General features: G+C 54.6%; 1 protein-coding gene across 1 annotated transcript in view; it reads left to right on the plus strand.

The window, feature by feature from the left end:
• Positions 1 to 11885, plus strand: part of RAB15 (RAB15, member RAS oncogene family) — a gene marked incomplete at its 5' end in the record, with an annotated part of 22512 nt that overhangs the window by 678 nt on the left and 9949 nt on the right. The window lies entirely within an intron of this gene.

Raw genomic sequence — 11885 nt, forward strand, 5'->3', positions numbered from 1 at the left:
CGGCCCTGCTCCTGGAGGCGAGGGGTCCCTGCGGCTGCCCGTGACTGGAGATGGGTTCTGCGGGCGCAGAGAACAGGGCGGGTGCAGGCCTGGGTGCCCTGAGCTGGGGCGGCCGGGATTGTAGCCACTGAAAGGACGCCCCCACACCCCCGGTGGAGGGGGAGGATTAAAGCCTTTGATCAGAAGAGGGGTTCAGGGTAGGGAGCCAACTGACTGAGTTCAGGGGCGACCCACTGTGGAGCCTGGAGGGGAAGAAAGGAGGGAGGGAGGGGCCAAGGGGACTGGGTTTCCGGGGCCCCGCTGTGGAGGTAAGCCACCAGGTGGGGCACAGAGGGCTCAGGTAAGGTGTGAAAGGGGCCCTTGGAGCCAGCTCTGGGGGAGCAGTGGCTGCATGGAAGAAGGCTGAGGATCGGCAGCACCACCTGTCCAGACAGGGGTCAGAGGCAGGCAGGACCGCCTTGGAATACGTCCCTGATCTGACAATGCTGGGGCCTGGGCTTAGAGGGACAGGCCGGTGGCATCCCAGACAGGACAGGGATGAGGTCACTTGCCTGGCAGGCACGGTGGCCTCATGGTGTGAGTTGGGGGACTTACACCCACATCTAACAGGTCCCCTGGCTGGTGCCTGGCGCAGCCTCAGCACTGCCCAGGCGTCCCTCCCGGTCAGACAAGGCCCTGGCACTTGAAGCTTCCGCCCTCCCTCCCAACACACACTTCTTGCCAGGAGAGGAGAGGGAGCCCGCGGAGCCCCAAGGAACCGGGCCTGTGGTTAAGACAGGGTCTTTGTTGTGAGACAGGCCTGGAGACTTCACTTTGGGGCCACATGACCTTGGGTATGACGTAAGCTTCTGACCTTTAGTTTTCCCTCTGTAGAATGGGAATAATAACAGTACCTGCCCACCAAGGTGTTGTGAGGCATAAATGAGATAATGCTAGTAAAAGCACTTAGCACAAGCGCACACACGTGGGAAACTAATGCTGGCGCGGTTACTGTGATCATCACTGGCCTCCTAGGGCAGTGGTTCTCAACCTTGGCTGCACATGAGAATCACCTGGGAATTCCGGATGAGGCCCAGAAATCAGGATTTTAAAAAGATTCCCAGGTGATTCTCATGTGCAGCCAAGGTTGAGAACCACTGTCCTAGGGGCTCAGCCTCTCTTTGCTTCATTATCTTCAAGGGGCTTAGTAAGGTCAGGGAACAGGTGCTTTCGTCTTTCCCAGAGAAGCTCTAAGGCAGGCTCCTAGGAGGTCCAGGCGCTTGGAGGAGAGACATCTCGGAGGGATGGGAAGGCGCAGGGGCCAGGAGGCTGCCTGCCTCTGGGGAAGGCTCAGAGGAAAGAGGAGGCGTGAGAGGAAGGCCTGGGAGGGAGCACGGGAGTGGCCGAGAAGCCAGGTGGGACATGCGGGCAGTGGGGACAAAGGGCAGCAGCTTGGGACTTAAAGAAACCGGTTATGTTGGGGATGAGCCTGGTGCCAGGAGCTGCTGAGCGATCGCAGAGGGCGTTGGGCTGTCTGGGGACCCTGGCTCTTGCGTGAAGAGCAGTAGTCTGCACTCTGGCATCCTGACCACATTTCGCGTCCTGGGAGTGACCAGAGCTTTTCCCTGGAGAGCTTTACTCACCCACCTCACTTCAGGAGCACTCGGGCTCCTGCTCTGTGTTGTGGGGCCTCCTAGGAGACACGTCCCCCTGCCCCATAGACAAATGAAGGACTGTTGTATCTGAAATACCCAACCAACCCTTCTGAAGCTTGTGAAAAGCTTTCCTTAAGTCCCTGTCCCCCACATCGCTAATCACCAGCCCTTCTCCTTAATGTCTCTTCTGCCTGGTCTTCTCCCATCTTAGACATTTCTTCCAGCCAGACAGGTGAGTGGGTAGTTTTCCCTTCAGAGTGGCGGGGACTGCTCAGAACCCCTCCGGGGCCACCACTGTGTGGGCAGAGGTGAGTCAGTGAGCTGGGTATAGGTGTCTCCACAGCACCCTAGCCCTCCTGTCCCCACAGGCTCTTGGTATATTGACCTAAAACCTGAAGGCAGTTTTCCTCATTATTTTCTCTGCTTCTTCTTCTTTTAAAATATATTTTTATTGATTTCAGAGAGGAATGGAGAGAGATAGAAACATCAGTAATGAGAGAGAATCATTGATCAGCTGCCTTCTGCACGCTCCCTACTGGGGATTGAGCGCACAAACTGGGCATGTGCCCTTGGCCAGAATCGAACCTGGGACCCTTTAGTCCTCAGGCCGACGCTCTAGCCACTGAGCCGAACTGGCTAGGGCTAAGGCACATTCTTTTCCCTTGCTGGGCACTGATCGAGGCGCCTTTTGTGAATGGGGAAAATGAGGCAACTCACCACAGAGCTCGGACCATGTTGATATCACCTAGGCTGGCACTTTTGTGATTTACTGTTTATGCCAGATCCTGTAAGAGCCTGTGGCATTCCGAGAGACCAGCCTGCCGGGGAGCAGTGAGGAGACCTCCCATGTAGACACTGACCACCCTCTTTCTACTAGTCAGCCGGTGGGCAGTGGCCCTGCCGCTGGATCCTGTGGCACTGACATCCTTCCCCATGCAGCTGTGCTGACCCGGATGCCGTGCAAAGGTGGGCGGCTGCTGCCTTAAGGTTCTCTGCTCTTTCCTGACAAGACTGCCCTATCTGTTAAATGAATTGAGCGTTCACTACAAAACACTGTGACAGGCATTAAGAGATGTGCTGCAGTCCACCTTTTCCTGCCCACCTTTCCAGAAGCCTGTAATTTAGTTGGCAAGCAAGACAGGCCGAAAGAGCCTTGGCCTCCACAAGGTAATGTATCTGTGAGCACTTGGTGAAGCGTTCTTCAGCTGTAGAGACCCATGATGGTCGTGATCGTTACTGTTAATAAAGGTCTTACAGACATTATCAGCAGCTGAACCATGATGTAAGATTGTGCATGAGGCAGCCAGAGGAGGGTGAGGGGACCGTGAGTGCCATTGCTACAACCAAGTGCTAGAGGACGTCGGAGAAGGAGAGGGGCCCACCCGGTGGACCAGAAACCACAGGGAAGGCTCAAGGAGGCGGGGACACCGAAGCCAGGCCTCGCAATGGGGGCTGCTTTTCAGTTCCTGTAGGGGAAGGAGCAGATGGTGAAACGGTGAATAGAGACAACAGAGGTGGGAATTGAGTAGGCGTTCATGGGACTCTGGGCAGTCTGGCTGGAAGAGAAGGGGGTTCTTAGGGGAAGAGTGAAAACATTCCTCTGTTTTACCTCCTTGTCTCCCAAACTGTACTTCTAAGTGTCTTCAAGGAGAGTCCAAATGTTATTCCTTGTTGTTTTCATCGTCCTAGTACAGGGCTAGCCACAATCTCAATAAATATTGAATACATGGGGGCAGAGGGCATTGAGGGTCTGGCTGAAGGGGTGGAACTTGAGCCTGCACAATAGTGTAGGTCACAGCCGTGGGCAAACTACGGCCTGTTTGAAATGAATAAAACTAAAAAAAAAAAAAAAAAAAAAAACCGTACCCTTTTATGTAATTATGTTTACTTTGAATTTATATTAGTTCACACAAACACTCCATCCATGCTTTTGTTCCGGCCCTCCGGTCCAGTTTAAGAACCCATTGTGGCCGTCGAGTCAAAAAAGTTTGCCCACCCCTGGTGTAGGAAGTTTCTGAGCAGGGGAATGACGTGGTGGAAATGGCACTTGGGGTGTTGGCTGCGAGAGGGGTTAAGACTTGCCCCAGTAGACCAGTCAGGGCTACGGCAGTGTCTGGGCACAAAGGAACCTCTCAGCCCATTCTCTCCCCCCTCTTACCCTCTCCTGTGGCACCAAAACCAGACTCCACACCATCACCTGTTCTTGGTTCCCACCCATCAACCTGGCAACTTCTGAAATGGCCTCATATGACCTGAGCTGTCTGCCCAGGCAAGGAGACCGTGTGTTATTCTACGTGGACAGCTGCATGCAGGGACTTGGTTCCCATTCTGCATGGCAGCCAGGGGTGACATATAAGCCACAAATGCAAGCTGAAGGGATCATCCATGAGTTGATTTTCTCCTGCTCATCATTGGTTTGTCCCTGGTCTCTAGACCTTTTGTTTTAAAGCCCCCCCTCCCTCCCTCCGCTGCACCCCTCTGGGTTCTGAGGGTCAGCCTGTGATTTTCCAGTTTGGCTGGTTGAACCACTGTGGCTTCAGGGCTGCTTTCTCAGGCCGGGTTTGTGCTGTAGTATCACCTTTCTCAGGAAGTTCTGTTTGAACTGAGGGCCTGGGGCAAGGACTTGTGGGTGACTGAAGGGGAGGGAGAGGGCTGGAGGAGGACCAGAGGAGAGCTGATTCTAGCAAACTTCAGGCCGGTGCCTGAGCACTGGGTCTGTGGGACCCAGACCGTGAGGCGCTGTGCACCTGTGTGTGACACTGTGAGAGGGGCTGGGCCGGGGCTGGGCCCATGCGCTCGGACAGCCTGAGGCAGGTCTCTTCCCACCCTGTTCCCAAAGCTCCCCCCCCCCCCAAAGGCAGGGAAGGTGAGATGCTGTGAGTAGAGTGAAAAGAGCACAGATGTGAATGTGAATTGTAAGGAATTTTGGTCACTTAGTGACTCATGTGGTTAATTCATTAATGCTTCCTGAATTCATAGAGAAAATTAGGAGAATGCATTTCTAACCATTATTTACCACACTATGGATAGTAAATATATACCGATACCAAACTTCTCTAAATGTACTGTAACACAACTAGTAAAGTTAACCATATACATGCAAAGGGTGTAGCGTATCTTATACATAAATAGAGAATCAAGTCCACCAAGTTTCAAGTTGAATTTTGCTAACATTTTTATGATGATATAAAGTGGGTAAATTAGATACCATTGGCATATTATTCTTTAATGTAAGTATCATTGGATCTTTTGCATGCTTTAATCTGGTTAATATATTTAAGTTTGCTTTTTTTTCTGTCTGAATACTCTGTTTACACAGTATTTTATGACACTTGTAAAGTTCAACTATGTCAATAAAAAACAAGTTAAAAAAAGAAAGAAAGAAAAGAGCGCAGACAACCTGGGTGAAATTCCCATGGCCTCCCTGGCTCCAGGACCTTCCCACATTTATTTAACATCTCCGCTTGGGTTTCACATCTGTAAATTGAAGATAATAGCAGAATCTTTCTTAAGGGTCACTGTGAAGGTTAGAGGCTAAGGAATAGGAGGCACCTGCAGAGCCCTCCAAAAATGGTCGCTGCTGTCATTGATCATCATTGTGATTCCTAGCTCATAAGAAAGTTGTAGAGAGGCATAAACTATGTAAGGCCAGGCACAGTCGGCATGTGGGCACTGCTTACTGGACACCCACTCTGTGTCAGGTGGGCGTGAAGAGCCGGGGGCAGAGCAGTGAACAGCACAGACGGGAGTCAGGGGCCCATCATCTCACTCTCCAGGGAGCACAGGAGTAGGCTCATTCCTGAGCCTGTGCCAGTTTTCCCCTTACCCTGGCAGTGCCCGGGGCTGAGAAGGAAGAGTCGGGCTGAGAAGGAAGAGTCGGTGAGGAGGTGTGAAGGAGTAGGGAGAGGGGTTGCCTCAGGGCTCTGTCAGGTGCCACCCTGCCTCAGGCCACGTTCTGCCCACCCGCTTCCCCAAGGTCATGTCCCCGATAATGGCTCGGAAACCCTCCAAGGATTTCACTTCTGCTGCTCTGTGCACCTGTGACGCCCTCACAGCTCTGCAGATTCACCCACGGCTTTGGGCGCCCTCGTTCCTGCTCCTTCCTGCTCCTCCCAGCCTCCTGCTCCACAGACAGCATGGTGATGAGCTTTCTAACATGAAAGTCGATATTTGGCATTACCCTTCCACCCCGATCGCCAGCTCTTCTCAGAGTGCCTTGGTCTGTAATCTAATATCTGTGCCTGTTTCCCTGCAAAACTGCCAATTCTCTGCGTAGGCCCCTGACCTCCCCTTGGCTATTCTGCCTGGGCAGCGTGCTTTGTCAGGACCACAGACATTTAGCTCCGCCCACTGACGAGGACAGCGCTAATCATCAGCCCTGTTGTATAACTGGGAAACGTGAGGTCCTGAGATAAGTGATGACTCACATCTTGCAGGCAGGTGGCCCAAACTGGGGCCTTCTCCCCTCCCCCAGTTCTCCAATCGGGCTTTGTTCATGCCCTTGCTCATCCAGAAAGGTCCTTCCACAGGTTGCCAAGCAAAACGTCCTGTGAGCCAAAGGGAAGAGGACATGTGGCTCCCCACCCATCTGAGGGCTCTGGGACGTGGGACAGTGGTGTGTCCCTTGGAGGACAGCCAGGGGGGTGGGGGGCGGTGTGACTGAGGAGTCCGGCTGGGGGACCTTGAGGGTGAGATCTGAGTGTTGCCCTCATGTTACTGTTTCGAGCCTCTGTTTCCTGGGAACTCTGTGACCAGGGCACCGGGATCTACAGAGAGGACAGTTGGCTTCATAATGTGGGTCCTTCCTGATCGCTCTTCCCGATTAGAGTTTCTCTCTACCCATCTTTTCTCCTGGCACGTACTGACTCCATTTATGTACTCACTCACTCACTCGTTCATTTTTTTCTTTCATGTATTCAATTTGTTGAATAATACGTAATGAGTATCTACCTTCTACCGGGCGATGACAAGATGAAATGAATAGGATGCTGTTTTGCCCTCTGGGAGCTTACAGCGCAGTTGGGGAGTCAGGCTTCCAAACAGACACCCGGAATAGGATGCAAAAGCTCTGGAGTCACAGAGGAGTGACTAATTCCTCCTGGGGAGCTGGAGAAAGCATCACAGAGGAAGTGACATTTGAGTGGGGCCTTGAAGACTAAGAAGGCTTCCCCAGGGACTCAGGGGGTGGGGGAGGAGATGCAGTATTGGCCTGGCTGGGCCAGTGAGCAGTGGCCAGTCCTGGTCAGACCAGTGTATGTTCACTTCAATCCTTGCTGGGCTCTGTGTGAAGGTAGATGCATCTGAAGGTCCTGTTCCCCCACCCCATGTGTCTGCTTCTGAGGCTCCCAGCCCGTGTCTTCCTTCCAGAACCTTCTGCTGCCTCTCAGTGCAGCCCTGCCTGGGAAGAGGCTCAGGAGGAGGGTGGACAAATGAGGGGTCAGGGCCCGCTGTAAGGTCAGGCCCAGATCAGGGGTCTGCCGGAGGGGAGTGCGGCAGGGTTAGCTGAAGCACACGGCACATGTCGCAGGGCCCCATGGAGGGCTGTGCACACGGCAGTGGAAAGGGCAAGGGTAAAGGAACCGATATTCCCTAAACATCCACTTGTGTAACTGCTACACACACAGAAACAGTGTGCTTTGCACACATGTGCATTCGGTGTAGAGATGTAAAAGGGGGGTGCAGAGCCCTCAACTTGGCCTTGCTAGTGCTTGAGAAGTTTCTTGGTATATTTTTCAGGTTAGAGCCTGCACACAAGTTTACATGTATGTGTGTGGGGGTGCAACATGTGTGCACATGTGAGGGTGGGTCCCCACAAGACCCAAGGGAAGCGGGGCTTTGCCGTGCCTTTTTCTTTTTATAACAATGGAGGGAATCATGTTGGTCCCTCTTCCTTTCCTCCCTGAGGAGCTGTAAGTTTGACTGGCATGTGTGTCTGTCTGATGGGTATTTGCTGCTTCCCCTGAATGGGCCCCAGATTCTTTAGATCAGCGGTCACCCACCGGTGGTCTGTGGACCACTGGTGGTCCACGAGGTCCGAAAGGTTGGTGACCGCTGCTTTAGATCTGCTCTCTGCTGGCACCTTCTTGTCATTCAGCTCTTAGCTCAAATGTCACCTGCTTCCAAAGGTCTTCTCTGACCAGCTAGTCGGAAGCAGCTTGCACACAGATCTCTTCACTGTCTACTCCATGATTCTGCTTTTGCCTCTGAACACACCATTCCCCAAAATGATGTGTTCGTTTACTTATGTATCATCTGTCTTCCTCACACAAATAGAAGCTCTCTGAGGACAAGGACCTTCCTGTATTATTCACTGTTGTATCTTCCGAGCTTAGTTTTGGGCACATCATAGGTGCTCAGTAGCAGTTTGTTCGAATGAATAAATAAATGAGTTTTCTTAGAGGACTTTTGCTCTTCCCTGAAGGAAGTCTCAAACAGCATTGGTTAATTGGGACTCTTAAGACAGTTAAGAGACTCACTCTGCTACACGTGTTTGAGATTGTGGGGAGAGCGGGCGGGGGGGGGGTGGAGTACTGTAGGGGTGAACTGTTTCCAGTAGCTTGTAGCTCTTCTGCTCAGATACACGTCCCAGGAGAAGTTCAGGTGTAGGAAGGAGCAAGAACATGCTCCCGCAATCCCTATATGAGGGGGTCCTCTTAGGTGTGTGAAGAGACGAGGGGTTGTATCTTAGACTAAGGTCAGTTTTGCCTGTCACTCAGGGTCACTGCTGGTGTCAGATGAAGCCCATCCATTCACCAGGCTGCTGGAGTGATCTTCCAGGACCACCTCAAGGCTGGGGCTCTGGAGTAGGGAGCTCCTAGGGCTCAGGTTCTGGGGAAATGTGTTCCTCCCAGCATCTTGGGAGTCCGAGTTTGTCTGGGAAACCCTTCTGCCTGATGAAAAAAACAACAACCCCCCCCCCCAAAAAAAAACCCCTGGGTTCCTGGGATTCTAAAGACTGGCCTGTGACGATTGATGTGAAGGTGGTAGCCTCTAGAGTTGTCCTAGACCCCAAACCACCTTCCCTGTTGAGGTTGTGAGTGTGTATGTTGACAAAAAGACGAGTATTCTTCTGAAATCTCCAGTCTTTCTCGTGGGTGGGCGTCCTCATCAGACCGCTGACCCCAGTGCCCTGGAGGTTGAAACAGGGCCTTAGCATTAGAAGATCAGGAGTCTGTCTGCCAAAGACCAGGGCCTCTTGGTTTCTGCTGCCCATCACTCCCAGAGCAAGAGGGGGTGAAGGCTGGCTGGGCATGTGCTCAGAGCAGGGAGGAGGCCACCATGAGGGGTCGTCAGCCTGCAAATGGGTAAGAGGAGGAGGTCCGTGGGCATGTAGTCCCCGGACACTGAGCTAAGGTCCCCAGAGAGAAGGAAGGAGGAGGATACAGCAAGTGGCAGGCCCGGGGCAAAGACGCTCTCCCGTAGCCCCCACCTCACTGGTATGAGGGACGGTGGTGCGCCAGGAGCCTTCGTCTTAAATCTTCTCTTGAGTCTTAGCTCTTAGCCCTCCCGCTCTTTACCTCCCTTGGGGGAAATGGCGACATGGGTCTCCGAGTGCCATTGGTCTCTCTGGCTGAGAGAAGGGGGTTCTGACGTGGGGATCACTCCAATGCTTTGTCTGGGGTGGCAAAAGTCAGGGTCTGCCCATCCCTACATTTGTCTTGGGGTTGCTCTTTGGAGACCTCCTGTCACGCCCACATGAACTCCTTTTGTCCAGCGCATGCTGCTTTGGGGGCCTTCCCGGGACCTGGGCCGGGTAACTGGAGCCAACGCTGCTCCAGGGATTGGGTGTCGGCCTTGGGTTTCAGGTGTATTAAGTTGTTCCTGCTGTGGCGTCTCATTGCTCCTGAAAAGGCTCAGGTCACGCTGCTGGTCCTTTGGGCTGCGGTTGATCACGGCGATAACATTTGGCACCCCGCAGAGCCCCGTTTCCACTTGAAGCATGTGGCACTTGGCAGCAGGCAGGCTGGCACCTGACATTAACCCGTGAGGTGCTGGCCCACCCACAGGCGCCCCCACCCCCCCACTTTTCCAGATGTCAGGTCGCAGCGGGGTTCTGGGGGCCCTCGGGCTCCACGGTGGGTGGCATTTTCTTTTTGTGAAACCGCTCCAGCTCAGTGCTGGCTCTTCCTCTCGCCTCTCTGCCTCTGCTGCCCAGCGTGAGCCCTCCTGCTTCCCAGAGCTCTTTCCAGTCCCCTGGGCTCCCGAGTCGCGTCCTCCCCAGGGAGCTGGTAGCTTCTTCAGCTAACGTTTAACAAAGCCCCGTGTGACGGGTGTTACTCCTTGTCTCCTAATCCTCACAAAAACTCCCACGTCAGGGGTTGTCACCCCATGTTGTAGGTGAGGAAACGGAACCAAAGAGGTTCTGTAGGGTTCCCAACACCACACAGGTAACTCGCGGTAAAGGCAGGTTTGGAAGCAAACTCTGGCCTCACACCTGGGTTCTGAGTGCCCACGCCGTGCGGTTTTCCAGCCAGACTGCCTCCATGCTCAGGGCTGTCCGTGGAGAGAGACAGTGATGGTGGGGAGTGTCCTTCCCCCTGGGTGCCCTGTCCCCTTCTCTCCAGTCTCCACTGCTGGCCTGGGGTGGGGGGGCAGGAAGCTCAGCCTTGGTTTACTGCCCTGTCTTAGGAGCCAAGTGAGCGCTGTGCCTGACCCCTGTCCTGTCCCACTGACCTGACCCGCCCCCTGGGCCCTGAGGAGGCCTCACCTGTCCCCCAGTTCTCTGACAGCAGCTCTCACTGCTCCAGGCCTCCGGTTTTGGCCTGGCAGCTGCTGGGGTTGTTGGAGGGGCAGAGGCCTCGCAGCCAGGGACACAGCAGGAAGGGCCGGAGGCGACGGTGCGTCAGGCCTGGCACGGTCCTTAACTGAGTTTTTCTTGCTAGTGTCTGTGAAGCGTTCAGAGGGCAGGACACACGCCCCTGCTCTTGAGCCATGGGCACCCGTCCCTCCTTACACTACTCGATGCCCCACACTGCATGGGGACAGAGGTTTTAAAAACAAACAAAAAACCTCTGTCAAATACAAAGTATATTATCTGCCCCTTAGGTGCTCGTTGGGGCTAGAAGACACAAACACTGGATGCAGCAGGGAGCAGGTCACACCGTCTTGGAAGTCGTCTCCCAGCCCCTCACTTGCAATGTCTACCTGCCAGCTGAGGGTAGGGGTGAGGGGCGGGGGTAAGGGGGCCATTAGGTAGCAGCGGACCGTCACAGGCTGTGACCCTTGAGCTATCCTGAGGTGCTCTCTAAGAAAATGGGGTGCGCTATGAGGCTGGAAGGTGGGGTCTGGCGTGGCCTGGCAGCTGTGCTGGGACACAGCGCCCCGAGTCTCACTCTGGCCAGCACACTCCTGCCTTAGGCATCGGCCTCTCTGCCCTCTGTCTGCCCCATGCTCCTCTCGTTACCACTGGCCAGTCCCCTCTGCACCGTCTGGAGGGAGCCGGTTTGATCGGCTTAGCTAGCTCCCCTGGTCCCTCTCCACCAGGTCACCTCCGAGGTCACCAGCAAGCCCATCGATGGGCCTCCTTTCGGTCAGATATCCACCCTGGTCCAGTCAGGAGCTGCTTTTGTGCAAAGAACACTCTGAGCAGAGGCCGTGGGCTGGGCGGTTCCAGCCAGAAAAGGGCACTGGGTGGGGCAGACACCACAGTCAACATATCGGAGGTGCGTGCAGAACGGTGAGCTGCTCGCCATGCCCTCGGCATGTGGCTGGGAGGGGCTCCATCTTCCTGATTCTCCTCCCCGGGCTCCAGGGTCTCTAGGAACCTCTGCGGGAGCTGTGCCGGGTGGTTTGCTAGTTATTCACACCTGAGCCGGTTCGGGGCCTGGAGCAGGAAGCAGGCGCTCTGTAGGGGCACCGAGGCGACCCTGTCCAGGGTGATGCTCCTGGGCGTGGTGGAGTCATGCCCTCTCAAGGAGCAAGGGTTCCCTGAAAGCAGGCTGTGGCGGGCTCGCCCCTGTGCGCCCACTGCTTCGCTTCCAGACGCCTCGTAACACCAGAGCAGGTGGGGGCCTCGGGCGTGGCAGCAAAGGCTCCACAGCCTCGGAGAGTCAAGGAGAGTCGAGTGGGGAAGCCACTGGTTGGGTGAGCAGTACCCGGGTAGGTTTTAAAGAGACAGGTGTCCAGTTCTGGCTCAGCCATAGGATGTGGGAACATGAGTGAGTCAATGACTCGGCCTCTCCGTGTCTCACGATGATTATCTCCACCCCCACCTGCCTCCTGGGGCTGGCGGAAGAGCTGAGGCTGCTGGAT

Source organism: Myotis davidii, unplaced genomic scaffold (assembly GCF_000327345.1).
Source record: "Myotis davidii unplaced genomic scaffold, ASM32734v1 scaffold337, whole genome shotgun sequence".
Classification (NCBI taxonomy): Eukaryota; Metazoa; Chordata; class Mammalia; order Chiroptera; family Vespertilionidae; genus Myotis; species Myotis davidii.